Source organism: Gorilla gorilla, chromosome 21, assembly GCF_029281585.2.
Source record: "Gorilla gorilla gorilla isolate KB3781 chromosome 21, NHGRI_mGorGor1-v2.1_pri, whole genome shotgun sequence".
NCBI lineage: Eukaryota > Metazoa > Chordata > Mammalia > Primates > Hominidae > Gorilla > Gorilla gorilla.
The window spans coordinates 70,820,008-70,846,071 of NC_073245.2; the positions used below are offsets into that span (position 1 = coordinate 70,820,008).

The 26,064-nt window shown below is 47.5% G+C and overlaps 1 long non-coding RNA gene across 1 annotated transcript in view; it reads left to right on the forward strand.

Moving 5' to 3' along the window:
* LOC101129187 (uncharacterized) overlaps positions 1–26,064 on the forward strand; it is a 53,132-nt gene that overhangs the window by 21,477 nt on the left and 5,591 nt on the right. The window contains exon 3 of the long non-coding RNA XR_008674502.2: positions 4,624–4,740. This is a non-coding gene — a long non-coding RNA (uncharacterized lncRNA). The remainder of the gene's footprint in view (positions 1–4,623; positions 4,741–26,064) is intronic.

The following is a 26,064-nucleotide window of genomic DNA, read 5'->3' on the forward strand; positions in this document are numbered from 1 at the left end:
ACCTTGGCCTCTTGTTAGGTCCAGGGGGGTGTTTTATTTGGCAGGCTTGCTCCCCATCATATCAAACGAATTAAAATACGCCCACACTAACTATAGTGTGTTTGCAGTAAAAATATTTGAAAGGAGTTTAATGATTTTGCTTCTTAAATTATCTAGCAGCAGGTAATCCATCAAAGTTGCAATTACCTGTGATTTGCCCCACAACCAATAGGCATCCTTAGGCATTCTTGCAATGGTTTTCTCAAACGTAATGAAGTTTTTAGGACGACGACATCATCAATACAGCACCCAGCAAGCGGTGAGGAGGCTGCACTGCTATAGTTGGCAGGCGTTTAATGAAGCATTTATTAATTTTGATTTTGTGGCTTTCTTGTTGAATTTTGGAGCCCATAATTTTCTTCCACATTGCACACACTTGCGTGGACCCCAGAAAGGTTCATGCCTAAGGCTCTTGGGGGTTTGTGGGTGGGTGGGGGGGTGCTCTTTTTTCTTGGCAGTATGCTGAAGGTGAGAAGATTCCAGAGGCAGCTGAACAGTTGCTTTGCTGGGGAGAGTTTGCTTAGCTGCTGGAGTCACTCCCAGTTTCCTCTTTCTTGGTTTTTGTGGTGGTAAAAATTAAGTCCAAGCATCTGGAGAGCCACATGTGTGATTTGCAAACATCAAACACAGCATTCATTCCTTATTTCTTGATTAATTTATTGGCTGTCGGCTTTCTGATCAGTCTACCAGCTGGGCATTTCACTTTTCTCTTACTGCAAACGAAGCATAATTGCTGGGACGCAAACCGGTCGGAAAAACAATGAGAAATTAGGCATAATTGGGTGGCATTTCCTGACGAGCTATAATGCCAAGCTCAACATGGGAGCCAGTGTTTTATTTTCTTTTTTACAAAAAGGGACTTCACAATTATTCCTAGCGCATGAGTTTTCCTCCCCACTGCTTTCCAATGTCTGGGACTGAGCGGAGGGGGTGATTTCCTTCTTCCCAACCAGAGGTAGCGAATCTCTCAGATGCTTATGGTAATATTTAAAGACATAAAAAGGACAGGACAATTAGAAATGTGCACAGGTAGCTTTAGGGCTGACGTTGTTGATGCCTTTGTGATCAATAGCACTATTTTTATTTGGATTGCTGGGTAAGAACAAGCCTTACGAAGCTACGGCCACAAAATTTAGAGAGCCCTGCAGAGGGCCTGTAAAACCCTGTTGTAACTCTCATGTCAGGCCGGGAATAACGGCTGATTTAAAGGCTTTGGCTGGTGCAGTGAGGCGGGGTTTCCATCAGTGTATGCCCAGGAGAGGGGATTACATCTGCCTGGCGTCCAGACCCCAGGTGGAGTGAAGCCGTTTATAACACAATTTGGCTGCAGTTGAATTTTAATCTTGGGATCCACCGATTGCTTTAAGGGCGAGCTCGAGAAGCCGCCATTTGTTTTTAATAGCTTTACCCAGAGACTAAAGAAATCCCTCCCCCCACAGTTGTTCTGTTAGGGGTTGTGTTTGTGGAAGGGAATTGAAAGAGAAGATTTGGTAAATAGGAGCCATGGACTGTCATGCTTTCTGGATGAACTGTTTGGACACTGGCTTTCTGATAATCATCGTAGCTAATATTTACTGGGTGCTAATGACACGTGGGGATGCTGCTAAGCACATTTCACATCATGTTTGTCTTCTTAATTATTTATTTTATTTTATTATTTTTTTTGAGACAGACTCTCACTCTGTTGCCCAGGCTGGAGTGCAGTGGTGCAATCACCACTCACTGCAGCCTCTGCCTTTGAAAGGGCTCAAGCAATCTTCCCACCTCAGCCTCCCGGGTAGCTGGGACCACAGGCACATGCCACCACGCCTGGCTAAATTTTTTTGTATTTTTTGTAGTTTTGTAGAGATGTGGTCTCCCCATGTTGCCCAGGCTGGTCTTGAACTCCTAGGCTCAAGCAAGCCACCCACCTTGGCCTTCCAAAGTGCTGGGATTATAGGCCTGAGCTACCATGCCCAGCCACATCGTGTTTATTTAAAAACAAACAAACAAACAAAAACAAAACCCAACTCACAACAACCTGTGAGAGACTATCTCAGGCCCATCTTCTGGACCTGCACTGGCCAATATGGTCACCATCCATTACTGCACTTGAAATGTGGCCAGTCCATACAGAGACAAGTTGTAAATGTCAAACATTCACCAGACTTCAGACTTAAGGTGAAAAAAAAAAGTGTTAACTACTCAATAACTTTTATATTGATTACATGCTGGGATTTGGGTGATATAAAATGTATAATGAAAATTGTATTCTTTTGATTTTGTACCCATTTGTTTTTACTTTTTGAAAATGTGGCTAGGAAATAAAAAATTACGGATGTGATTCACATCATACTTCTAAGGCACTGATCTTAGAAGAAGAAAAGACGCACAGACCTGTAATCCCAGCACTCTGGGAGGCCAAAGTGGGCGGATCACCTGAGGTCAGGAGTTTGAGACCAGCCTGGGCAACATGATGAAACCCCATCTCTACTAAAAATGCAAAAATTAACGGGCGTGGTGGCATGCTACTTAGGAGGCTGAGTCAGGAGAATTGCTTGAACCTGGGAGGCGGAGGTTGCAGTGAGTCAAGATCACGTCACTGCACTCCAGCGTGGGTGACAGAGTGAGACTCAATTAAAAAAAAAAAAGAAAGAAAGAAAGAAAGAAAAAGAGGCCCAGAGACTTAAAGGATCTTGCCCAAGGCCGCCCAGCATGCAAGTGTCCGGGCCTTTTAGATGCTAACAACATGACCCCAGAATGGGCACTTGTGCATGAGTCAGTTTCTCGGTCAGCTTTTTGTCATCGGCCCTACATCCCTGCAGACCTTGGCTGAATTTGTAGCCCCTCCGGTCTCAGTTTTCCCAGCTCGGTCATCAGAGGCTGGAGTTGAACGATCTTTGTGGCTTTTTTGCGGACAATGACGTTCTCAATTTTGTACTCTTTGGCACAGAGTGGGGTAATGTGGAGAGGGGAGCATCAGTCTCTCTCTTAATGCTTATTTAATTATATTTAATTAGGAATCTTGTTGCAATTGGTCTCCTGGGGCCATCTGCTGTGGAGATTTTTGAAAAATCCAAATTTTATTTCTTGCCATCGATCCATGTGGTTAATGGGCCTGAGGAGGAATGATGTCATCTGTCCTTCTAACTTAGCACAAGAGGCAGGAGGAGAAATTGAGCAAAATCAGGCTGATTGAGCGCCCGAGAAGGCCACCCTTTGGAGAGTCAGGGCGGGCCTGGCTCATTCCTTCAGGTTCTCCTCTGTAGTGCCCACGGTGTGCCCCAGCTTGCTCTGCCCTGTGCCAGGATTTTGGGGACAGCTGGGTTCTGGCATCATCTGTGCCCTTGTTAACATGGTACCCTAAAATTGATGCTTGCCCTGATGGTAAAATGGTGGTCTGCGTGTGATCGGCACCAATTTGTGACGTCCAGGGTTCTTGAGTCAGCCACCTATTCCCTGGGTTGCCTTCAAGATGACCTGAGTGGACTCACTGCCTATTCTTTTCCCTCTGGGTGGAATAGGATTCTTACAGCAGTAGGGTGATAAGAGAAGGGGGCTCTCCTTCATTGCTGCCATCGGGCTCCTTGGTGGAAAACTGGGGCAGGATTCAAAGCAAGGCTGACATGACCTGTACTTCCCCAGAAAGGAGCCGCTGGAGGCCTGGCTAGGGCCAGCTCTCCAGCCCTGGCAGCTGCCCCCCACCCACCCCCACCGGGCATTTAATCAGTGTAGCTGATTAGTTGAAACACACCACAGGCTGGGAGCCTGCGACCCTGGCTGAAGTCCTGGGCTGTTGTTTATGGCTGGGTGATTTGAGGCAAGCCTCCCGACCCCGCTGAGCCTGGGATCCCTCATTTACAAAATGAGACTTATCATATCTGCCCCCCTCCCTCCCCAAGTTGTTGAGAGGCTCCAACAATGTAGAGAGGCTGATATGAAATGTGGGTAAACAGGAGAGTGGTATTTAAATGTACGCTCTTACCATAATTGCCTTGTATTGTGTGTGTATATCTTATCTCCCCAATTAGATGCGAGATCCTTGGTGACAGCCACCATGTCTCCCCCCTTTTGATATTCCCCACGCAGCCGGGATGATGCTGAACATATGGCTGCTGCTCAATAAATATGTTCTGAATTGTACTGAATTTCATTTTGGTTCCAAATCACCCTAAAAACTTGATCAGGTGCAGCCCAAAGGAGCAGGCTGGATGACGGAGGCTCCCCAGCCTGGCTGTGCGGCCATTATGGGAAAATATCTGTGGAATGAATGAATAGATGAATGAATGAATGCCTCGTGGTGTTTGCTTTACTCTTCCTGCTCCCAGCTTTGACACTGGCTGTGAAATCTGCCTCCTGTGCTCAAAATGACTTCTCCCTCTCCTCCTTCGGGATACGCTTTCTGCATCCTGCCTCGCTGTAGCTCAGATTTCTATTAAGTAGTCAAACATAATATAAAATTGCCAACAAAAAGATCATTCCTGGATTAATCTCCCCCTTCACATAGGGAAAGACATAAAAGAGAGCATAAGATAAGAAAAGAAAACGAAATTAATCTTATACTTTCTATGGCTGCCTGTTAATTTCAAGCTTTCCTGCATCCAGGTGCCTGTGTTCCTGCTCGGTTTCTGGATTGCTTGGTACTTAAATGAAACATCTTATTAATCATTTCCCGGGAATGCTGTGCAGGCAAAAGGAAAACAAAGGCATTCAGGAGCCACAGTAAGTTTATTTTTATAGTAATGCGTACCTTATCATCAAGCATGGCCAAGACATCAAAATGCTAAGCCACATTTGTATACGATCTCACACTGCTATTGATAAATCACGTTAACAGTAAGCTGCTGGATCAATTCTGCCCTGACACCAACCTCTCCACGAAATAGAGATTTGAGAATAAATGTGAAGGTAACCAGGGAATAAAACTGTTTGAGAAGTTTCACAAAAGAAGCTGAACTCTGCTAATCAGAAAGTAGATCCATCTTTAATTCCGAAATGACCGCACAGCAATTCAGCAGTCCTGAGGACAGGCAGAGTTTCTCAGCCCCGGGGTGGAATGGATGGCTTCCTATCTCTGTCCTGCCAAGGCTGCGTTCTCACATCTTCCAAAATGTCCATTAACCCCAGCTGGCCCCTCACCCCACCGAGATGATGTAAATATAATGATTAACCAATCCACACTAGCATTAAGATTTCTTGAAACTCCTCTTCACTGAAAAATGCATTAGCTCCTGGCAGTACTGTCCAGAAATTAATTCACAGACAACCGAGCATCATTACCCATGGTCTGCCCTGGCTAACTGCTCTCTCTGTTAGTGAATTTGGGAATGGAAATGAGCTATTTCCATCCACTTTATCATCCAGAGACCTTAGTACATAGTGTATCTCTGGTAAGTGCTGTTATTGTAACCTGTTTCTAGAATTGCTATTACCAGTAATTCTGCAGAAACAGGGTCCCACCCGAAGCCATCAGCACAGTGCCTTTAAATCTTAAAATCAGCCTTTAATCTCTGCTTTGATGTTGTTGGCAGAGGTGAGAGTTTTATTTCAGCCCAATTGCTGTGTCTTTTAATTTTTTTTAAGTAGTGAGCTATCATCCCTCCAACCCCCTCCCCTAAACACTGAAGTCCAGAGGCCACTTTCTGGGAGAAGGTTGTTGCAAGTGGCCCAGGTGCTGGGGCTGGTCTGGTAGGAAGGGGTGTAGAGAACCGTAAGGGCTCCCTACAGGAAAACATCAGGACTCACACAAGCCACCCTTACAAAGCGCAGAGTGAGCAATGGAATTGGCATATGGCAATGAAGCCTGCAGGGAGAGCTCCCTTGACCTTCTGCATATGGAGTTTAGGGTCCCCTCTGGAAGCATCCCTGTCCTGGGATGCTGCCCTCCCTAGTACTTCCTCCTCGTTCCCTTACACGTGAAGCTCCTGCCTAGCTCTTCCCTCGTGGCCCACACTACCTGGCTGAGCATCCCCTCCTATCATTTGCAGATCACAGTGGCCCCTGGTCTCTAACTCCAGGTTTCACATCTGAGCTCCAGTTCCACCTCCAGACTTCTTGTTGCTTACTTCTCCTGCCATGCATCCATCCCCTCACTTGTCCCCATGGACAACTCTTCTCTACGGTGTAAGCCTTTGCTCTTCTGCAGGGGCCTCTCCTTCCTTCCCCCCTTCCCTTCCTCTGGACCTGCTCAATGTACATTCTGGCTATACATATATTTGGTCTCGGGATTCGGTTTCTGTCTGATTCTTTGAGTAGCTGCCGGGGCTCCCGGGGCATGGTCTGGATCCTGCTCATTTGAATTTCCCCTTTCCCTGCAGGATTTGTTGCACAGTAGGTCTCTACAAATATTTATTAAATGAGTGTGCCTGTATTCAAACCCAGGAGATGGGGGAGAAAGATCAGAGGGAAGATTTGATAAACAGAAGGCTTCCAAGAAATAGCTTCCAACTCCAATCAGTTCTTTTTCATTTTATTATGGTAAGATCTCAACATGAGATCTACCCTCTTAACGAATTTTAAAGTGAATTGCAAATTATTCAACCAACTGATGACTGAAAAACGAAGTGCTGAAAAGACACTCAATAAACATAGGCCACCTTGGAAATGTATTAATAATCATTATCGTCACCATGTGGCGGCTGTGGATTGAGCGTCTATTCTGTGCCAAACACTGTGCTGAGTGCTCTGTGCCTGTTCCCTTGTTTACCCCTGCCCCAATCCTCTGAAACAGGCCTGCTCTCACCCTTAGTGGAGATGAAGCCATGGAGGCTCCGAAAGCCACACCCGCCATCACCCAGCCAGGGGCTGCCTGAGCCCAGCAAGAGTGCACCCTGGGGGATGCTGAGTCCCTGCCTCTCACCACCATGCATGTTGTCTCTGGGCTTCTAAAAAGGCTGAATGATACAAAGGTCCTGGGGAGGACCCATTATGAAAAGGGCATGTTCTTTGTTTTGGCCCCAGTACACAGCACCATCCGCCCATCATTGTCTTCCATTCAATCTCCAGCATGATCAGTAATATTTGTTAGCGGGAGAGGGGCTGGTGTGTGGGCTGCAGCCAGGCGGCAATGAAGCAGAAGCTTTACTTCTAAGAGAAGCTAATGGGCCCGGTTTAGGGGGGCAGAAGCCCCTGACCTTGGTTGGATAAGCCTCTAGCACTAATCAACATTACCGGAGAAGTCTGTATGCGCTAACAAAGCATAAATATTTGGTCTCTATTGAAGGTCTCCAGGGCCATGGCACACAGCAGCCTTAAACATGCATGGTCTACTTGCTTGTTAGGAAAGAGAAAACACACAGAAAAACAGCCCTTTGAATCCATTCTTCCCCATAGAAACAGAAACGATGTCCTGATCATTATGTCTAAAAAAGCAGTAGATACGAAAATTGGATTTGGTTGGAGCTGGATTTTAGCTGCAAATGGGTGGTTTTTAATAAAGTGCCTCATAGCAACCGATCTGTGAAAAGCTGCTACTTAAAAGCAAGTTCATATGATCTCAGAAAATGGCTCATCAGACAGGGCAGTCTCTAACTGTTTATTTATAGTCGTCTGCGCCAGATCAGATAAGCTGGTGCTCACAGAGTTGGGCGGGGGGAGCTTCTAGAATGTACCATCCATTGGAAACTCACAGCCTCGGACTGTGGATGTGATCAGAAAATGGATCATTGACTCACACTTTTGGAAACAGGGCCTGGTGGGGTGAGAGCTATTGGGAGGTAGGCTGTGTTCTCGGGATAGAGGTTCTCCAAGTGCTCAGACCTGAGAGTTGTTTGTGAAGTCTGGGGGCTGAAGAAATAGGACTGGAGCTGGAGGACAGGCACCGGGGGCATGAATGAGGATAGGCGGATCAGGGCTGAGTCCTGCCTATGAGACGTTTTGCCTGTTTGAACTTGAGCGAATGCCCTTCCTTTTCTTTTTTCTCTATTTATTTGTTTGTTTGTTTGTTTGTTTGTTTGTTTGTTTATTTATTTATTTGAGGCAGAGTCTCACTCTGTCGCCCAGGCTGAAGTGCAGTGGCTCGATCTCAGCTCACTGCAAGCTCCGCCTCCTCGATTCAAGTGATTCTCCTGCCTCAGGCTCCTGGGTAGCTGGGATTATAGGCACACACCACCACGCCCAGCTAATTTTTATATTTTTAGTAGAGATGGGTTTTACCATGTTGGCCAGGCTGGTCTCAAACTCCTGACCTCAGCTGATCTGCCCACCTCAGCCTCCCAGAGTGCTGGGATTACAGGTGTGAGCCACTGCGCCCGGCCTATCTTTCTTTTTAAAAAGACTTTATTGAGATACAATCCATGTTCCACACAATGCAACTATTTGAAGTGTAGAACTCAAAACTTCTTAGTGTATTCACAGAGTTGTGTAACTGTCATCACTGTCCATTTTGGAACATTTTCATCACCTCAAAAAAGAAACCCCATACCCTTCAGCAATCATCCCCTATCCCCCCATTCCCTCTAGCCCTGAGCAGTCTCTGTCTGCTTTGTCTCTACAGATTTGCCTGTTCTGGACATTTCCTTTGAATGGACTCATAGGGGATGTAGCGTTTTGTGTCCGGCTTTTCTCACTTAGCGCTGTGTTTTCAAGGTCCTTCTGCGCTGTGGCCTGCGTCAGGGTTCCATTCCCTTTCAGGGCAGGCCCTTTCTGGTCTTCAGATTCCTCATTGGTCACATGGGATGAACGCTGCCACAGGCTCCCCGCTGATAACCTTCCACTGGAGGGGAATCCAACTCAAGTGTTAGTGAGGTGCTGAGCTGTGGAAAATCCCCCCCAAGGGCAACTACGTCTTTAGCTCTTTATCCCTCCCTCACCCCCTTAAAATGATGGTAATAGTTGAATGCTACTGTATTTCATCCATCAGAATAGAATAGCTTTCTCTCTTCCCCCACTGGGACTCCTGTTTTGTCCCATGCAAAGCTTGGATGTGCATTTGTTTTGATAATAGCAACAAGATTCCCTTGGATTTTTTGAGCTTTGAGAGGGGCCAGGCTCTATGTTTGGGCTTTACATACAACAGCTCATATGGACCCTGTGAGGTAGAGAGTCATGGCCCTGACTGAGCAGATGAGGAAACTGAGGCTCAGAGAGGGTCAATGAAGTATCTCATATTCTCCACAGAAGGCTCAGTTCTTCTGTAAATGCCTCTGGGTTCAAGAAACGCAGTGTTCCTGGACTTGAATTTTCCAATACAAGTCTCTTGGGTAGGTCTAAGTGGCCCTGGAGAAGCTGTGAAACCGGTCTCCAAGCACAGCACCCTGAAACCTGGACACCTACACCCCCAGGAGTACAGAGACATTAACAGACAAGGCCAATGAGACAGTGTGACAATGGGGGTTGCAGAGGAGCTTGGCTGGCCCTGAGCAGGTGCCCAGGAGAGGGGGCCTGGCAGAGGTTCCCCCAGAGGTAACGCCTGAGTGGTGTCTTACAGCACAAAGCGAAGTCACCCTGGGGGTGGGGGAGGCCCTCTGTACATCGTTTGATTAACGGTACTTAGAGGAGGTAGGTACAAAATGCTGTGGGAGTGCGGGGGCAGGGGTGATTAATCCTCCTATAATCTGTTTGCCACAGTTTTGCTGTTGCAGGAGGTTTTGCTGGAGAGATGGACTGGGTCTTAACAGAGTGGTGAAATGGTGCAGGGACTCTGTTGCTAACTCCAGCAGAGCCTCACCCAGAGGGAGGCTCAACCCTCACAGCCATGTGGCTTCGGGGGTTTCAAACCGGTGCTTCTCTTGGTGGACTGGTGAAATTTTCCCACAGAACCCATTTGTTTGATGCAGGGAGTGGAAAGGATCAGAGGAGATGGGAAGAGAACAGAAAGAAAGGGAGAGATAGCAGGAATAACTAGCCTCTTATTTGATTCATTATTAAAAAGGTGAAGGTGCCCCTTCTTCCTTACTTCCACACTCAGAGTTTCTCTCAACCCCCATCACAATCCTGTGAGGCCGATTCATGTCCCTCATTTTACTGGTAAAAAATTCGGGGGCCCAAGAAGTGGACTGGCTTGCCTAGAGTTGGGCAGGGAATCAGTGCCAAATTCAGGTCTCAACCCCAAAACTCCAAATGCTGTGCATGGCCAGAGGGGAGTAGGAGCTGGTGGTGCCCATGATGTTCCAGGAACCCCTAAGATGTGGCCTGATACAGGGGTTGTACAGATGATCTTGCCACATTGCTGGGCTGGAGGACAATTTGGGCTATGCACATTGAGCTGTGGAAGCCCAGAGAAGGATGCCAGAATCTGCTGGGGCAGTCAGGGAAGGCTTCTTGGAAGGGGGATATTGAGGCTGGGTTTTGGTGGATGTGTAGGAGTCCTTGAGTTCACTAAGGGTGGAAGCTCATTCTGGGAATGGAAGCAGTATGTGCAAAGGCTCAGAGTTGGGATTGGGGACCGTGTATCCAGAGAACAATCTGACTTGCAGAGTGGCTGATGGTAGGATGTGGGGCTAGTTCGGAAAGCAGAGGCAGCTGGAAGAAGCATCATGGTTCACAGCTCCTCCACCAGCCCTGTCTGTCAGGCACTCACAAGGTAGACTTTTCCTGGGGCAGGATTTTACTGGAAGTTAGGGAACTGCTCATTGCTTTAGGGTGTTTGGAAGCTAACAATGGATTCTCCAAGGAGTGAGAGCAAAGCCACAAGCAGAAAAGGATTATGCTGTTGAAATTGTGTAACTGCCTCCCTCTGTTATTTTCTAATTAAGGAAGGGGTGAGGGGAGCCCCAAGGCTTTGAAGCAGCAAGAGAGAATTCTGAAATGTCTCCAGCCAGCCCCACGAGAGGGTCTGATTACAGAGCAGGCTTCTCCAAGTGTGACGTCACCCACTGGGCAGTGGGGATCGGTCACAGGAGTGGGATGAGGCTTCAGCGTCTAAACCATAGAACTAAAATACCTGCAACCACAGGCCCTGAGGCCACAACCCAGCGTGGCCCTTCTCTTCCTAGGGTAATGCAGTGGGCTCTGGACAGTGTCACTGGAAGCCCGTGCTGCGTGCTGGGGCATTTCAGAGGGAAGCCCCGAGTGCGGCATTCTGCTCTAGCTGTTCATCTTGGCTCTTGCAAGAGGCATTTTCTTTCTCAGGAGAGAAGCAAGATTCTTTCTGGAATAAATGTTCAGATCTACCAGCTCCACAGCTGGTCAGAAGGAGGGAAAGAAGAAAGATAGGTTATCACTCCAAAGACTTCCTCCAGCGTCATGAATGACCTGGATGGTACTATGGGCTGGTAGATTTCTGAGAGGTGATGGTGGCACCACTTAAAACATATAGTCCTGCGATTATGCCTGAAAATGCCACTCTTTGGGAGTCACTAGTTCAGTGAATTTTTACTAAGCATGCACCATGTGCCTGGCACTGTGTCAGGGACCGGTGAGGATGGTGAAACCTGCCTGTCCACTGTGACTGTGTAGTCTGCAAGGAGAAAGCAATAGACAGATATAACAACTCCAGATTGGAATCCACTCCGTGAGAGAAAGAGGGAAGCAGACAAGGGTGGTGAGAGGTACTGTGCTTTGGAGGGCAGCTGAGATGACTCCACAGGAGGCCCAGAGGCTGCCCTGCAAGTGTGGGGAAGGCGTGCTACACAGAAAGGGTGGCATGTGCTGAGGCCTCTGGGGCATTCCAGAAGTCGGCAGAAGGTTCCTGCATCAGGAGGGATGGAAGCCGGGGAAACATTCTGAAGGGGAGGCAGAAAGAGCTGGGAGGCCAGCTTCACTTTTTCACCAGGAATGGTCCCCAACAGGATCCACAGTGTAGACCTTGCCCCAAGAGGGTCTATATAGCCCACCTCTCCCCCTTCATGGGGAGTAGGGAAGGGGCCAACAGGTAGACTTCTCCTTCCATTTCTAAGTCTTTGCATCTTAAAATTTTGTATTCTATAGTCATTGAAGAGGTTGGAGAATCTTTAGTTTGAAATGTAAGATGATTTCTTCAGGAAAAATGATCAGATTCCTCCTGACCTCTTGTTCCAAGGAGAATAGGCAGTATTTTATCATTGCGGCATTGTGTCAGAGCTACAGCTAACACCATCTGAATGCTTGCCAATGTAACAAAGGGAAAATAAAGTGGGATGACTCAGTCTTGGGTCGTGAAAGCTCAGGAAAGTGAGACAACTACCTCCCACTGCCAGCCTTGGTACAGGGAAGGAGGAAGATGGGCAGAAGCCGGTGCCTTCCTCTTGCCCAGCCCCAATCTCCACTTAGCAGACATCCAGCTGCCCAGCCTGGGGTCTTCACCATCTCATTCACCTGTTTGGAATATTAACCAGTTTGAAAGAGCTTGGATGAGGGATGCTCTGTGATGAGTTCATTATGAAGACAAGAAGCCAACATTGAACAAAATACCTTGAGCCAAACACATTCCCTCTTTGAAGGAATTCTCAGGGCTAGCATGCTAATGAGCATTATGACCAGCCCATAAGGAGGCTAAAGTATGTAGCCTTTCTCAAATCTACTTAAGGATGAGTGCTTATTTTAAGGTACATCTTATAGGCAGGGGATTTTGTGGAAATCGGTTTGGGATACAATGCTTTAACCTGATTCAATTACCCTTTTACCTTTGTTGTCATCAAGAACAGCTTTAAAAATGGCAGTGAGCAACCATCCATTCATCCAATCAATTACATATCCAACCACTTATTCAAACAATCATCTGTTTATTCATTCAGTCTGCCATCCATCCATCCATCCATCCATCCATCCATCCATCCATCCATACACCTATCATCTGTACATATAAGCAGGCAGCCATCCAGGCTTTCCGTACCCTGTATACAATACTAGGACTTTGGCAGACCCAAGACTAGATGTTTTCAGGGAGCTTCTAGTCTAATATAAGACTACCTCCCATACACAAATAACCAGACTTCTGGGTGAAAAGTGATTTTTGTCTTTGAGAAAATGAAATTCTAGAAGCTAAGAAACGGGGAAAGCTCCTTTCCTTAGGGGAGTCCTTGAGGGCATTTTTCCCGGGAAAAGGGATTTGGACATAAAACCGTGGAAGCTGGAGACCAGGGATCCCAGCAGGGGACCAGTGAGAGCAGAGGGCCAGAGGTTCGACAAGGGCATGCTGGGGGAGCCATCCTGCCCCCCTTCTTTGTCTCTGCTTGGCTGAGTAGCGACTACAGCACCGATAAAAGGCTGCTGTTCAGCTGCCACATTACTGGCAAGAACATCTCTAACGAGGCTTAATTCTTCCATCGGCATGCGTTTCCTTAGGTGCTGGTTTCAGAAACATTTGGTTCATTTAGAATCAGAGGCTGAAATGTGTTTGTCTTCACAGTGCCCACAGATGAGGCCCTGAGAACCTGTCTTTGGCTGCACTGGGGCTGGAAAGAAACCACTGTCCAGTATTAAGCACCATTCACCTGGGGGCCCCAGATGCTGACTTCCCAGAATATTCTACCACAGGGCAACAGAGTTGGCAAGATCTCTATACATAACCAGAAAGAGATGAGATCCTTGGGGCTCTGCAGAGAAACCACCCGTTTGCCTAATAGGGCCATGTGCTCAACACTCAACGTGGCTGTGGGCTATGTAGGGAGACCCAGGTCCTGAGCTTGGGGTATAGGGGCTGGCCCACCTGCCAGGCACCCTGACCCCTGGAGGTTACATCCTAATGGGGGAAGACAGACAGTAAGCGCCAAAGAAGTAAATAAGATAATGACACACTGTGCTAAGTACTTGTGGGCGATAGGCTGATGTGCTGGAAGGCAGTTTTAGACAGGGTGGTCAGGACAGGCCTCCTAAGGACGTGACATTTGAACTCAGATGAATGACAAGAAGGAGCCAGGCGAAGTAAGAGCTAGGGAGGGAAAGCTGGCGCCAAGACCCTGAGGTTAACAGGAGGCGACATATTTTGAGAGACAGAAAGGCCAGTGCAGATAGAGGCTGTTGAGCAAGATGGGGAGTGGTAAAGAAAGTCACTGGTAAGGTGGGCAGGGGTCCAGCCACTGGGGCCTGTGGCCACAGGAAGGAGTTTCAGTTTTATTTGAAGTGCAGTGAAAAGCAAGGGGAAGGTCTAAACCTTCCCCTTGAGAGATTTTGTGTTTGAGGTGAGAGATTTTGTGTTTCATTTTGAAATCCTTGCTCCGGATGCTGAGTGGAGGGAGGGTGTTGGGGTGAGCGCAGAAGCTGGGAGAACGGTGAGGGGCTGGCACAATCATGGAGGGACCAGATCAGGCATGGAGCAGCCAGGAGCTGGAGGGAACAGGAGGGTTGGGGATCTGGTGTGGAGGTGGAGCCGGCAGGACCTACTGCTGGAGAATGTGGCTGTGGGAGAAAGAGGAGAAAGAAGGACCGCTCCAAATGGGGCTTGAGTAGCTGGGAGATGTAGCTCTACTCCTGGGCTGCAGGAAGGTGGGGGAGAAACAGGTTTGGGGACAGGGAAAGCCAAAGAGTTCTGTTGCGGCCATGTTGTGTGCATGATGCATCTTAGCTATCATGGAGGCAGCTGCAGGTATGTCTGGACTTGCTGGGGGAAATCCGAAGCAGGGGAGAGTGGAGACCAGGGCAAAGAGAAGCAGAACCAGAGTCAAGTGATAGCAGGACAGAGGGGAGAGTGCACAGCTCTGTGTGAACTCCCGGATCCAACCATGCCTGAAGCTTGACCCACCCTGGACTCCAGTTATGTGAGCCAACCAGCCCCCACATCCTTTGTTTTATCCGAGTCCGTTTGAGTCGTGCTTCTGTCGTCTGCAGTGGAAAGAGTCTTGGCTCAACGCAGGAGGCATTTTCAGTATTTCAGGTGGATATAAATGCCTTTCCTTTGCCTTGGGCTGGAATTGCATCACCCCAGGGTGGCAAGACAAGAGGTGGTAGCCAGCTGTAGAAAGAGTGGACCTTTGGCATTGGGCAGACTCAGGAGCTGGTCCTGGCTTTGCCTCTGGCTGCCCGTGTGACCTTGGCGAAGGAGAACTGCTTCTCTGTCCCTCCATGTCCTGGCACGGAGGGGTTGTGGGAGGACAGCATGAAGGGTGCGGGGGCAGCGCCTGGTGTGTGGCAGGTGCTTAATAAGTATCAGCTTTTGGCCTCTCTCCCCCCTACACTGATTAAAAGCTCAGGTTGGCAGTTATTTATGTCTTTGATTAATTAAACAATTGGAAAACAAATTATTACTTAACAAAGGCAGTTTGGGCAACACAATCTTTGAAAACATGAGGCCTGGCGGGGAAAAGAACAAAAGTGGCACTCAGCAGTGAGGATGGAAACTGCCAGAGTAGAAAATCTTCAAGGTCCTTCTCATCTGGAAAATTCACCTTTTCTGGATGTGCAGAATGTGGCTCCTTACAGATAAATGTTGACTTACGGTTTGAGTGGCTCATTACAGGTCACAGCACCTTCAAATGGCAGCCAGGTCAGCACTCTGGTGTCACCTACATGGACTTTATCCAAGGCAAGAGGTGGAGAGGGAGAAACCAGACCTGAGTCACAGCCACGTGGCCGGCTGCTGCCGTCATTCAGGTGAAATCCACCTCTGTCGCTGTTCTCCACGGCCCCTCAACCCCCATGGCCAGCCCTCCATAGTGGCTGAATTAAGCATCAACCACTGGGCAGTAACGCTCATAGACCCGTGGAAGTGCCCTTGGCTCAATGAGGGTGGGGAGAGGAGGAGAGGGGGTGGGGGCGACCCTTGTGCTTGAGTTTCAAAACCGCCCAAGTTTTTCACCTCATTAAGTTATGATTTGCTTTGAGGAAAAGTTCCCTGGAGTCCAGGGGTTGTGTGATGAAGTCCCCTGCCTCCACCCCATAACTTCCTGGCCATCTGTGTGGCTCACAACCCTGAGGCTTCCAACGAAGAGCAGTTCAGCCACCCCTCAAGTCTGCTTCACAGCTGGCATCACTTGAGCGCATTGCCTTATTTTTTTGAAAGGATCACAGTAGTTTATGGCTTTTTCACCTCCAAACCTGCCCTCACTGGGTGCAGAAGAAATTCTGATTTGCCAGGAACCTGTCCAGTCATCTGGAACCTTCGCCAGGGCTGGGAAGGTCAACTCCTGCCACAGGTCATATTGATTTTATTGGATGGCTTTTTCCAAAGCAGTGGAACAGCAGCAGGGCACGGCAGGCAGGGAGGGTTTCCAGTTCTGCGTGTGAGCACACGGCCCACGCTGCCTTAAACGGCTCTCCTGCTCCTCGCTGTACAGGGAGAGGGTATGGGGCTGGCCCACCTACAATCCCCTCCTAGATCAGGCCTTTGCTTGCATTATCAGAGCAGGACTGTCAACCTGGTTTCCTTAAATTGCTGTGTGAACTCAGTCCATGTGTCGCCACAAAGCAAGACACCCCATCCGCCCCACAGAATATATGAAGCGTCTGTGCAGTGACTGCTGTCAACTGCTTCCTGGGAGCTGGCAAGGAAGCCCCTGCTAGCCCCTGATAGGGAAGAGACAGCCCTGGAGGCCAGAGCAGATGTGCCTTGGGAAGAGTCAAAAGGGAAGAGGGAGGGGTGGGCTGGGTTGAAAGCCTGCTGGACCTGGGCTGTATACTTTACCACCTTCCAACGGAGGCATGATCCCATTGTACAGAGTAAGGCCCTGAGGCCAGGAAGGGCAAGGTGACCTGAGAGCTGGCACCAGAAGCCAGGCCTGGCTCCAGAGTCCTTGCCTGTAACAGAGAGAATGGATGTTCTCTCACTTTGGTACACATCAAAATCAGAGTGCTTGTCAAAATGCTGTTTCCCAGGCCCCAACACCAGCTCCTGGGGGTCAGACTTCTCTGGATAGCCAAGTCACAGATGTGTACTGTGTACTGGCAGGGGCCAAATGAGGACCCATGGCTACACTGCTGACCAAAGGTCTTCTCCAGTGATGGGCAAATGACTCCGGACCCATGAACACCAGGGGAGTGATCCAGGCGGAGAGAAGATGTCTCGGGCTCTCTGGTTGCAAATTCTAACCCCCATCATTTATCTGATCCTTTCTCAATCCAAATGGTTTTGGAAATGCCAGCACACACTCTACTTCCTCGGAGGCACATCTGTGTTTCGTGGTGCAGCAAGGACAGCCTGGGTGCAGGCACAGAGGTCTGCAGTCACATGGGAGTTTGGAGGCTGCAAGTTGCTTGATGCTGGTGGATGATCAAGTATGAGACGTGATGTGGAGGGGTAGATAAGACAGATCATGAAGGTCAAATATTGTATCTGTCCCCTCTGCCTTTTTTGTTCCCCGGAGTGGTGACAGGAAGTCTCATAAGGGTTTTAACTGGGGGATGAAATGGCCAGTCCTAGGTGTTTGAAGGCTCACCCTGGCTGCAGTACAGAAAGACAAAGCTGGGCCAGGGCCACGATCAATTAGGAGACTTGTGTGGTCCAAGCAAAAGATACAGAGGCATTTGAGTTCAGATTAACCAGAATGAGGAGTCCTTATAGATCAATGAGAGCATTCACTAGAGAAACCAGAAGAGCCATACCTTAGCAGTGGGCCTAAATTATTCCTACAGTAAGTGCTACATTATACCCACCCTAATCAAGATTATAAACAAGTCTCCAAAGGGTCAAACTGAACCACAAGTTTGATTTGTCTGAAAAAGTTTTTGCTCCCCAAAGTCTTTATTTTATAATTATCTGCCTACCAAAGCAAAGCCCAACACTTTGGAAGGAAGACAACAAAATTTTAGACACTCAACATTGAAGTGTCTAAATGTTCTTAGAGCAGAAAGAAAATGATGCCAGATAGAAATTTAGATCTACAAAAGAAATGAAAGAATAACAATAACAAATATGCATGTAAATATGCTATTTTTAATTTTTGAATTAATTTAAAATAGATCTGGCCATTTAAAACAGAAACAATAGCAATGTGTAGTGGGATGTGTAATGTAATTATCATAATGTTCAGCATCCAAACAAAAATTACTCAGTATGTTAAGTTGAACAATGTGAGACAATCAGTCAAGAGAAACAGTCTCAGAAATGACAAGGATGATAGAATTAGCAAACAAGGACATTAAAACAACTATTAAATGCGTATTCAATTATTTTTAAAACATGAACATAGTGAAGAGAGGAATTTAGGAGATAAAAAGCACCAAATGGAATTTCTAGAGACGAAAACTACAATATCAGAAATGAAAAATATAATGGGATTAACAGCAGATTTGGAAATAGGGTGAAAGGAGAAGTGAATGTTAAGACATAGCAATAGAAATGATCCAAAATGAAACAGAAAAAACAAGACTAAAAAAAAAATGAATAGACTTTCAGTGACCTGTGGGACAGTATCAAGCATGTGTAGTTTGAGTCTCAAGGTGAGAAGTAGGGGGAGAGGGCAGGAAAAGAAATGAGAAGAAATAATGAATGAATATTTTCCAAATTTGTTGAATGCTATAAATCCTAAGATCCAAGAGCCTCAACTAGCCACAAACAAGATTCACACACACACACCACACCACACAGCAACATATATCATATTTGAATTACTGAAAACCAGTGATGAAGAGAAAAATTTTTATATAGCCAGAGGGAAAATGTAAGCCAGGAGACAGTGGAATGACATTGTCAAAGTTCTGAAAGAAAAAAAAAACTTGTCAACCTAGAATTCTATACCTATCAAAGATATTTTTCAGGTGAGAGCCAAATAATGACTTTTTTTGACAAGAAAAAAAAAAGGTGATAGAATCCATCAGAAGAAACCTGGCACCACAAGAAACATTAAAGGAAGTTCTTAGAGCAGAAAGAAAATGATGCCAGATAGAAATTTAGATCTACAAAAGAAAGGAAAGAATAACAAACATGTACGTAAATATGCCTTTTCATTTTTAAATTAATTTAAAACAGATTTGGCTGTTTAAAACATAAACAATAGCAATGTGTAGTGGGATGTATAATAAGTGAAAGGTATGACCACAGAGGCAGGAAGAATGAGAGGGCAAAATGGAAATCTATTATTTCCTACATTGTACGAAAGTGGCATAATATTATTTGAAGGAAGACTATGTAATTAAAGATGCAATTTTGTAAAAGTAAAATTAAACAAGAGGTCTAATTTATGAGTTGACAGTGGAAATGAAATGGAATCATTAAAATGCTTTATACCATTAGCAAGAGGGTAGCTATAAATCCAACCATATCAGTAACATTAAATACAAATACTCAGAACACTCCAATTATAAAAGACAGACATGATCAAATTGGATATAAAAACAAGACCCAACTATATGCTATCTTCAAGAAACCCACAGTAACTATGAAGATATAAATTCAGTGATGGAAGAAGATATACTATGCAAACACTAATCAAAAGTAGGCCCAGAGTGGCTGTATTAATCAAGGAGGATTAAAAACAAGAAATATTATCAGAGTTAAAAAGAGAAATTCTATAATGATGAAGGGGTCAATTCACAAGGAGACATAACATTCCTAAATGTATGCATATAAATAACAGAGATTCAAAATACTTGAAACAAAAACAACTGAACTGGAAGGAGAAATAGACAAATCTAACAATACAGTTGGAAATTTCAACATCCCTGGATTGATAAACGTAGAAAGAAAATCAGTAAAGATGTAAAAGACCTGATCAATGTTATCAACCAGCTTGGTTTAAGGAACATTTTAAGTGTCATTCCACCCAACAGCAGCAGAACACACTTCCTTTTAGAGCATATGTGGACTAGTCACCAAGATAGATCATAGCTTAAAAATGGAAACAAAAACTCTGACATTATCAAGTGCTGGTGAGTACGCAGAGCCACTGGACCTCACCTACATTGTGGATGGGAAGGCTGAATGATGCAGCCACTTTGGAAAGTAGTTTGGTACTTTTTTTTTTTTCTTTTTGCAGCCATGACCTCCGGGGCTCATGGAATCCTTCCTCCTCAGCCCCCCAAGTACCTGAGACTACAGGCGTGCACCACTGCACCTGGCTAATTGTGTGTGTGTATGTATTTTTTGTAGAGACAGGGTTTTGCCACGTTGCCCAGGCTGGTCCTGAACTCCTGGCCTCAAGCAATTCTCCTGCCTTGGCCTCCCAAAGTGCTGGGATTACAGGTGTGAGCCACTGTGTCTGGCCTGGCAGTTTCTTATAAAGTTAAATATACATCTACCATAACACCTAGCATCCCACTTCTATGTACTTACCCAAAGGAAATGAAAACATATGTGCACAAAAACATATATGTGGCTGTTTACAGTGGCTTTATTTATAATCGCAAAAAACTGGAAACAACCCAAATATCCATCAGCTGATGGATGGGTAAAGAAACCGTGCCACAGCCATATGATGGAATTCCTACTGGAACTACTCAATGTTAGAGAGGAATGAAGGGCTGATACCCACAATTCAGATGAATATGAAAAGGTATTATGATGAATGAATGAAGCTGGGCTTATAAGGCTACAAAATGTATGACTCCATTTACATGATATTTACATTCCAGAAAAGGTAAACATATAGGGGGTGGACAAAGGGGACTGATTAAAAAGGGGCATGAAGGAACTTTTGGAAAAAAAAAAAAGGACTGCTGACATGGTTAAGAAAACCAAAAGACAAGACACAGAGTGGGGGAACATATTTGAATGCACATATCTGTAAAGGACTTTTGTATCTAATATATAAATAACTTTTACTATTCAATAATAAAAAGACAACCCATATTTAAAATGGGCAAAGGATTTGAAAAGACATTCTACCAAAAAAGACATATGGATAGCTAATTAGTTATAAACGATTCATGTAAAGTTGTTCAGCATCATTAATCATCAGGGAAATGAATATTAAAAGCACAATGAGATGCCACTATGCTTGCCGGAATGGCTAAAATTAAAAAGATAGACAACACTAAGTGTTGGTGAGGGTGTGGAAGGACTGGAATTTTCTTTTCTTTCTTTTTTTTTTTTTTTTTTGAGACAGAGTCTTGCTTTGTTGCCCAGGCTGGAGTGCAGTGGTGCAATCTTAGCTCACTGCAACCTTTGCCTCCTGGGTTCAAGTGATTCTCCCACCTCAGCCTCCCGAATAGCTGGGATTACAGGCATGCACCACCACACCCGGCTAATTTTTGTATTTTTAGTAGAGATAGGGTTTCACCATGTTGGCCAGGCTGATCTCGAACTCCTGACCTCCTGACCTCAGGTGATCCACCCACCTCAGCCTCCCAAAGTGCTAGGTTTACAGGCGTTATCCTAGCCAAGGGCTGGAATTTTCCTACATTGCTGGTTGGAAAAGAAGTCAGCAGTTTCTTAACAAGCTAAATATATTCTTGTCATTTGACTCAGCGTCCTGCGTGGTGTATGCGCCACTATGGAAGGCAGTTAGAGAACTGCTGGTCATAAACTCCATTGTACTTGTGGGTCTGCTGTGGCCACACTGGTCCCTTCAGGGTCTATGGCTGTGTTGGTCTTTCATGGTCTCAGGTTGCTATGTCTTTTTATGTGCTTGTGTCCAGTTTAGACAGTTTTTCTAGCTTGTCTGACAGCAGGCTGTCAGAATAATTTTTTGTCAATGTTTCTATCTGCAGCTGCTGCCTTTCTTTTTCTTTTTCTTTGAGACGGAGTCTCCCTCTGTTACCCAGGCTGAAGTGCAGTGTCGTGATCTTGGCTCACTGCAACCTCTGCTTCCCCGGTTCAAGTGATTCTCGTGCCTTAGCCTCCCGAATAGCTGGGATTACAGGCACACGCCACCATGCCTGGCTAATTTTTGTCTTTTTGTAGAGATGGGGTTTTGCCATGTTGGCCAGGCTTGTCTTGAACTCCTGACCTCAGGTGATCCACCCGCCTCAGCTTCCCAAAGTGTTGGGATTACAGGCGTGAGCCACTGCACCGGCTGTAGCTGCCTTTATTTATTTATTTATTTATTTATTTATTTATTTATTTATTTATTTATTTATTGAGATAGAGTCTCGCTCTGTCTCCCAGGCTGGAGTGCAGTGGCGCAGTCTCGGCTCACTGCAAGCTCCGCCTCCTGGGTTCACGCCATTCTCCTGCCTCAGCCTCCCGAGTAACTGGGACTACAGGCACCCGCCACCACGCCCAGCTAATTTTTTGTATTTTTAGTAGAGACGGGATTTCACCGTGTTAGCCAGGATGGTCTCAATCTCCTGACCTCGTGATCTGCCTGCCTCAGCCTCCCAAAGTGCTGGGATTACAGGCGTGAGCCACTGCGCCCGGCCTGTAGCTGCCTTTCTTTAAAGGTGACTTTGATCTGCTGTGCTTTCATCCCAGCAAGGACACTGACTGTCATTCTTACTGTTGTCTTACCTTCATTTCTTTATGCCTTTTGCCAGCATTACCTCATTTGGTCTGCTGGGGAGGGACTGTCACTCTCATTTACCACTGTTCATCAGCTCTAGCACAGCGCTGGGATTCAAGTAGGTTTGACTCCAATGTGTTCTTTGATCACGGAGCTGACAGTATGAAGGGAATTCAGAAGTTGACACCATGTTGCCCACAGACAGACATGAACAGGGGGAGGGTGGGGGAGAGAGCTGCGGGGGCAGGTAGGCTTCCCAGAGGAGGTGGAACAAGATCCCAACCTGGAGGTTCTGGCCAGTAGAGAAAAGCCACAAGCCCAGTGAGAAGTGCTCAAGGGGACCAGCCCAGTGGTGACCTGGGGGACAAGGGGAGAGCGCTAGCTGGAAGATGAATGTGGTGCTAGGTTATGCAGGGCCTTGAATGCAAGGGCAAGCATTGGGTTTGATCATGTGAGTGGGCACTGGAAGGCACCATGCCCAGGTGCCCTGGCTAGGGAACTCATGCCAGTGATCTTGGGACGCAAGCAGCTCATGCAATGAAGGCTGTGCCGACTAGTGGCCATTCGCCGTGAGGTCTCAGCTACCTTCCTTTGCAGGAGGGGCAGGGTAGGGCTCCAAGCTCAGGCAGTGGACAAAGGATGGATTTTCCAGCTTTCCTGGTGCTGTCCAGGGGCGTTCTGCCTTTCCCAGGAGATAAGGGGTCCTCTGAAGCCCCGTGCTCTTTTCTGCCTCTCTGCTTACCTTTGAGGGGTCTCAGCCTTCCTCACTGGGATTAAGTGGCCACAGTTAGTATTAAGTTTAGACAGGTGACCCAAGCTACGGGCAGATGTGCCTCACTGTCTCCCAGGTGCACCCCCTTCGTGGTGAGTTGGCGAGGCAATGTGAAATCACACACACCCAGTGAATCTTCATTTCATGGCTGCAGCGGGAAGGCATAAAGCAGTGGCAGAACCCACGTATGCCTGAGCACATCATTGTCATCCATCCCTGGAGACGTCCTCCTTGTCCATTGCCTTTCCCTCCCAAGCAGGACTGGCTACAGAACTTGCAGGGCTTAGTACAAAATAAAAATGCAAGGTTGCTCCCTCAAAAAATATTAAACCAAATGTGGGCCTCTGCTCAGCATGGGGCCCTGTGTGGCTGCATAGCCACATGCCCGTGAAGCTGCCCCTGTTCCTGTACCTGGCCTCATTCCATCCTGCAGGGGAGGCTGGATGGACCTCAGAGGGTACTGCCTCTAGTTGTGGGGCCTCCATCTGCCTGTGGCTATTTGCGTTCTGGCAGCACTGAGCCCCCATGCACCTGGGCATGGAGCCTTTTAGCGCCTGGCTTATTTGGTCAAACCTGGCTGGGTCCTGGCTCGCCTTGCTCTTGACGGGTGAGGATGTGTATTCTCCATTCTCTGCCAATTTCTCTTCCTATTCGTCTATTCCTCACCCCCGAATTTACAGTCTTAACACATTGTCTTTCCTCTAACTATGCCCTCCTCCAAAACAATAGATTTCGTCCAGATCAATACCAGCCCATGCCTCTGTTGAGCCTGTCAGTGGGTTTCAGGGCATCCTTTCATATCCCTAAGAGCTGATCAACATTTCTTCTTCAATGTGGAGCTCAACCTCCGGGCTGGTCGTGGCTGTGCGACTTCTCAGGAGGCCAGGCAATTAGCTAAGACACTGTTTCTTCTACGGCTTTGATGGCATCCACTTCCTTCCTGCCCCTCCAGGAGACTCCGTCTCCACCTCTCAGCCTGGGGACACCACGGGCCCTATGAACAGAGGCCCAGCCATCACCCAGAGAAGTGTGAGCCAACTGTATTTCCTCAGTGGCTCATTCATTCATTTGCTTCCTCTCATTCTCTCCAGTGTTGTGGGCTGGCCAGAGCACAGGTGCTGGGGTGCAGGGATGAAAGGCAGGAGAGGGTGGGGAAAGACGCCTTGGAAGCCCCACACCCTCCAGTTCAAATCCCAGCTCTGCCATTTACTAGATTTGTAACTTTGGGCACGTTTCTGAGCTTCTCCTGTCCTCAGTTTCCCAGCACCTGCCTCACGGATTGTGGTGGGAATGAAGGGGACAGGGAAGAGGGGCAGCTGCCCTCGAAGGGCTTGGAGCCTGTGACCTGTCGTGGTCCATCATGACTCACAGCCCCAGCCTAGGCTTGAGCCTTAGGGCCGTCAGGAAGGCGAATGTCGGGTAGGGCAGTGGGTGGCATCCATGGCGGGGAAGGCCAGGAGCCTGGATACTGGGAGACATCGTTCCTTGCTCTGCGCTGTTCCCCTTGGACAGGGGCCTCCTTCCTCTCAGGCTCCAGGCTCGGACTCACCTGCGCCTCCTGCCCCCTGTAGCCACCCTGCGGCTCCCAGAGATCTCCCCCACCCCTCTCTAAAGAAGGGCCTCTTCTTACATGCCCTTCAGGTCCCCTGCACCTTTCTGCGCTGGCCCATACATTTACATTGAAAATATCTATGTGATTATTTGGTGAATGTCCTCCCTCACATCACTGGAAGCCCCATGAGGACAGGGACTATGTGTGCACCATCATATCCTGGGTGTTCAGCATGAGGCCAGGTATCAAGGCCAGGCTTGAGAAATCTTTTTTGCATAAATAAATGAGTTTCTGGCTGAGAGAAACAGGGAGAGAGAGAGAGAGAGAGACAGAGACAGACAAAAACAGAGAACTCCAAGGGGGCTTCATGCCTGGGGTATAGACATAGGGGAGTTGGCAGTGGGTCCAGATGTCTGGGGCCGAGAACCATCTGGCCCTGTGGCCATGGATAAGGATTCGGGTCTTTCTCCCAAGGGTCCTGGGATGCCTCTGAAGGGCATCTCGGGGCCGCGGGGCTGCATCCGATTTGCATTTTAGGAAGATCAACTGGCAGCTGTGTGGAGAGTGGATTTATAGCCTGGCTTCTTTGTTCAAATCCCCAGAGTCATTTTCTTCTTTTTTATAGGATTCTGCTTGTTAGGGACAGAGCCAGGAGCTGATTATTTCTTCCTAACTCACTTTGTGACCTTGGGCGAGTCCCACTGCTCAGCAGAAAGCAGGCGCCGGCCCCTGGTGTTCCTCCCAGCTGCACAGCTGTGGTCTCCCAAGATACCCGTTCCTCCCCCAGAGAGCCCTCACCTGCCACCCTCCTGGCCACCAGCCATGGATGGGGGTCATCTCTGCACCGAGCTTGCCGCACTTGTGGGGTCTCCCTGCTGGTGCTGCTGCAGGAGGGGGTCGAGCTGGGGGTGTGCGGACACCTCCCTTTGCCAATGACTCCCACACAGTTGATGAGAAATCCATTGGGTCCTGCCTCGTTTTGTTCCCCGGGACTGCAGCTGTTGCTCCTTACTTAACTCCAGCATTCCCTCCTCATGCAGTCCCACCCTCTCCCACTCTACCCTCCTTGTGGGGGCTGAGACAGGATGGTGGCTGTCCAGAGCCAGAGCCAGCCTGCCTCCTCCACACATGGGCGCCCACCCACCCCTCTGCACACCGGGGCCGTCGGGGGGCCCGCTTGGTGATGTTTTAAGTGAGGCCGACAGAAAAACCCCACTCCACTTTCCAGCACTGCCAAAAACAGCTCTCCCGCTAGATTTATAAAGTTTGCCTAACTTTCCTTCTGCCACCCAGGAGAGGCCTTCCCTGCATTTGAAGAAAACACCTCCCCCAACCTTTTTTTTTTTTTTTTTCTCTGAAAAACAGATGAAGGTTTTGGCTAGAAATCCAGAGGTCCTGGGGGGCAGGCGTGTCAATTCAATGGTGGTTTATTGCCCTAAGGAAAACATACCTCGGTTATGAAGTATTCCCCCTTGAAATCTCACTTGACATTCTGTAAAGAAAGAGGAACGTTTTTAAGAAGTTGTCGGAGCCACCTAATACCTTCCCTACAA